We start from the raw sequence: 4,809 nt of genomic DNA on the forward strand, positions 1-4,809 counted from the left end.
AGTCCCAGCTACTTGGAAGGCTGAGGCAGGAGAATCGCTTGAACCCAAGAGGCGGCGGTTGCAGTGAGCTGAGATCACATCACTGCACTCCAGCCTCGGCAATAGAGCAAGACTCTGTCTCTAAAAAAAGAATGAAGGAAAATTTATAAACCAAAGGATTAGTATCCAGAATATATAAAGAACTCCTATAAATTCATGATGAAAAGGAGTAATATCTCAACAGAAAAAAAATGGTGCTCCATACAAGAGGAAAACCAAAGAACTGATAAATATGTAAAGAGATTATCAGTTTCAAACAAAAATTCAACACCCAACAGACCAGTAAAAGCAATTTTATGTCTAAAAATACTGAGGATGAGGGAAAGGGGAGCTGTCACCAGTCCTGTCTCCTCCAAGGCGGGAGCAACATGGCAGGATCTGGCACCACTGAGAAGGCCCAAAGCCCCCTGAAATTCCTCTATTAGGAAATACCTGAGTGTGGTTCCTCAAACTGCAATTTGCAGCCCTACTGTAGATCCTGAAATCAATTTAGTGGGTCAACACCAGCATAAGAAGAAAAAAAGAAAAAAAAAAGTAGAAAATGCCCTTGAACCCTGGCCATAGGTAGGCTCAGCACTGTGTCAGGGAACTTCTGCCCCATGAGGACACACCAGTGTGGGTAAGACAACCTGGGACGTATGAAATGTATATATAATGTGTGCTGTGACCTAAAACATTTGATGACTCTGCCTGGAGAAACCCAAGGAGACACCTACTCAAATGCTTTGCAGCCAGTTTCTACCAAGAAAAACGAAACCACTGAACCTCTAGATAGCAGATAAGAACCAACTAGACATCGGTACACACATGGAGCTCACAAACACACACACCAAGCCACGCCAAGGAACGACCATGTCAGTGAAGAGGCAGGCACAGCCAGGCACAATGACTCATGCCTGTAATCTAAGTACTTTGGGAGGCCGAGGCAGGCGGATCGTCTGAGGTCAGGAGTTCGAGACCAGCCTGGTCAACATGGCAAAACCCCATCTTGACTAACAATACCAAAAAAATTAGCTGGGTGTGGTGGCACGAGCCTGTAATCCCAGCTACTCGGGAGGCTGAGGCAGGAGAATTCCTTGAGCCTGGGAGGTGGAGGTGCAGTGAGCTGGGATTGAGTCACCGCACTCCAGCCTGGGTGACAGAGCGAGACTCCATCTCGGAAAAAAAAAAAAAAAAAAAAAGGCAAGCACAGAGCGACGCCGCATCCTGGTCACTGATGGGAGATGTCCAGGACTTTGACCACGGCTGGGCTGCCTGCGGGCCAGCTTCACAAAAGTCTGCAGAGTTTGGAGGTCTGGGAGAGGACAGCCACAGAGGGGCTTCACCTTCATCTCTTTGAAGGAAAAAAAGGCTTGAAGCCAACATGATAAGAATTAGCAACTGGGAGTGAATAAACCAAATGTGGTACAATGGAATATTATTTGGCCTTAAAAAGAAAGGAAATTCTGACTGGGTGCCTGTAATCCCAGCACTTTGGGAGGCGGAGGTGGGCGGATCACCTGAGGTCAGAAGTTCGAGATCAACCTGGTCAACATAGCAAAAGCCCGCCTCTACTAAAAATACAAAAATTAGCCAGGTGTGGTGGCACATGCCTGTAGTCCCAGCTACATGGGAGGCTGAGGCAGGAGAATTGCTTAAACCCAGGAGGTGGAGGTTTCAGTGAGCCGAGATCACGCCACTGCACTCCAGCCTGGGTGACACAGCGAGACTCCATCTCAAAAAAAAAATTAGCAACTGGGAGTGAATAAACCAAATGTGGTACAAGGGATGATTATTCTGCCTTGAAAAGAAAGTCTGACGCCTGCTACGGCATGGATGAACCCTGAAAACATTGCACTAAGGGAAACAAACCAGTCACAAGAGACCAGTACTGCACGATTCTACTCGTGTGAGGTCCCTAGAGTAGTTAGGTTCATAGAGACAGGAAGTGGAACGGTGGGTGCGAGGGGGTGAGGTGGGGGGAATGGGGAGGTCATGTTTAAGGGGGACAGGGCTCCAGCTTGGGAGGATAAAAGCATCCTGGAGATGGACAGTGGCAGCGGCTCTGTCCACTGACTACACTGAATGTACTCAATGCCACCGAACCTGATACTTAAAAATGGTTAAAGTGGTAAGTTTTACCTTGTATGTATTTTACCACAATAAAAAATTAAACATTCTCAACTGGCGGAGGGTCTCCAGGTATATGATCTTGTTCTTTGAACTTTCTGCATTTTTTACATTTCTCCAAAGATCCAGAGCTGGTTGAGGATGGTCCCTAAATCACCTCCTTTTCACCCCCAGCACTTGGTGAGGCTCTGGGACAGAGGGGGGCGTGGGTAGGCGGGGTCCCCGCTGGCTCAGCAGAACTGGCTTCCGCCCTGGCAGGAGGCAGGGGGCAGATGTCAGTGGTGATAGCCACCGTCCCAGGACCAGGCGGTCAGCGCTGTCTGCCTCTCTGCTTCCCCTCCTCTGACCCCCTCCGTGCTTCAGCCTCCCGCAACCCTGTTTGTGTATTTCCAGTTGTCTCCATGGCTGCTGACTTCTCAAGCACAATATTCCAAAGATGTTCCAGCCAGCCCAGGAGTGGCCTTCCCATTCCCCTGTCTTTCCTCTGACAGATCTATCACTCCCGTCTCCCCATCTCACAGATCCCGATGTCAACATCACTTCTGAAAATCACCAGTTCTGGGGGTGGGGACCCAGCTCAGATTCTCACCTCCTCAGCCTTGAGCCACGGACGCCCTCTGCCTGATCTCGACCATCTCCAGGGCCCTCATCCACTCGGCTCTCCCTAGCCTACCCCTTCTTAGGCCCCCTCAACATGTCCAATGAAGGCGGCAGAAGAAGTCGACCCCTCGGTGCAGGGGTCAGCAGACTTGTTCTGCAAAAGGCCAGAGAGTAAACGCTTTGGACTCTCTGGGCCAGAGAGTCTCTGTGGTGACCACTCAACTCGGCCCTTGGAGTGCAGGAGCAGCCACAGACAGTAAATGACGGGCATGACTGTGACAGTGAAGCTTTACTGACAGACACCCAAGCTTAAATTCTAGATCATTTTTCACATGTCCCCAAAAAAATTCTTTCCATTTTTTCAACCCCCTTAAAAAACGTAAAAACCAGCCGGACGCAGTGGCTCACACCTGTAATCTTGGCACTTTGGGAGGCCTAAGTGGGCAGATCACCTGAGGTCAGGAGTTTGACATCAGCCTGACCAACGTGGAAAAACCCCGTCTCTACTAAAAATACAAAATTAAACCTGCACATTATGCACATGTACCCTAGAACTTAAAGTATAATAATAATTTTTTTAAAAAGGCAAAAAAAAGAAAAGAATTTTAAAAAAATACAAAATTAGTCAAGCATGGTGGCACATGCCTGTAATCCCAGCTACTCAGGAGGCTGAGGCGGGAGAATCGCTTGAATCCGGGGGGCGGAGGTTGTGGTGAGCCGAGATCGTACCACTGCCCACCAGGCTGGGTGACAGTGCAAGACGCCATCTCAAAAAAAAAAAAAGAAAAAGTAAAAATCATCCTTAGCTCATAAGCTGCACAAAACAGGTGGAAGGCTGGCTTCGGCCTGTGGGTTGCAGATGGCAGTGCCCTGGCATAGACCATCTGAGCAAATCCGGGGGACTCTTCTCCACCTATCCAAACCAGCTCCCGGCCAACCTCTCCAGGAAGCCTTCTGGCCACTCCTGGCCTAAACACTTCATCCCACACAGTGACATATGACAACTAAGTGATGAAACTTTACAAAAAAATCACACTGCAAACTACAAATCAAAAACCGTATTGTCCTTCCCAATAATCATGTGGAAAAGCTGTGTTCTTTCTAATGTTGTCTAGAATATTTTTAGAATTCAAGAATTCTTCAAGAATTGCAAGGTCAGTTAATAAGCCCTGCAAGAAAATTGTTCCCCATCCTCTAGACCAGCCATGTCCAACAGAAACACTGCAGGAGCCACAGACACAATCTTAAATTTTCTGGTAGCCACAGATTTTTAACCAAAAAAAAAAGTGAAATTAATTTTAATAATTTTTAGCATAATACATCTAAAATATTATTATTTCAGCATGTAGTCAATATGAAAAGAATATTATTATTATTATTATTATTTTTTGAGATGGAGTCTCGCTCTGTCACCCAGGCTGGAGTGCAGTGGCACGATCTCGGCTCGCTGCAAGCTCCGCCTCCTGGGTTCACGCCATTCTCCTGCCTCAGCCTCCCGAGTAGCTGAGACTACAGGTGCCCGCCACCACGCCTGGCTAATTTTTTTGTATTTTTAGTAGAGAGGGGGTTTCACCGTGTTAGCCAGGATGGTCTCGGATCTCCTGACCTGATGACCTGCCCTTCGGCCTCCCAAAGTGCTGGGATTATAGGCGTGAGCCACCACGTCTGGCCTGAAAAAATTATTAATGAAATCTTTTACATTCTTTTTTTTTTTTTAGAGACAGGCTGTCACCCAGGCTAGAGTGCAGTGGTGCGATCACAGCTCACTATATTCTCAAACTCCTGGGTTCAAGGAATCCTCCTGCCCAGTCTCCCAGGTAGCTTGGACTAAAGGCAATTGCCACCATGTCCCAATAATTTTTTTATTTTTTGTAGAGATGAGGTTTCACTTCTTTGCCCAGGCTGGTCTTGAACTTCTGGCCTCAAGTGATCCTCCTGCCTCAGCCTTCCTAAGTGTTAGGATTACAAGTGTGAGCCACTGCGCCCGGCCTATTTTATGTCCTTAAAGTCTTCAAAGTCTGCTGGGCATTTTTGCACTTAAGCACATCAAAGTTTTGCCCA

Source organism: Mandrillus leucophaeus, unplaced genomic scaffold, assembly GCF_000951045.1.
Source record: "Mandrillus leucophaeus isolate KB7577 unplaced genomic scaffold, Mleu.le_1.0 Scaffold1, whole genome shotgun sequence".
Lineage (NCBI taxonomy): Eukaryota > Metazoa > Chordata > Mammalia > Primates > Cercopithecidae > Mandrillus > Mandrillus leucophaeus.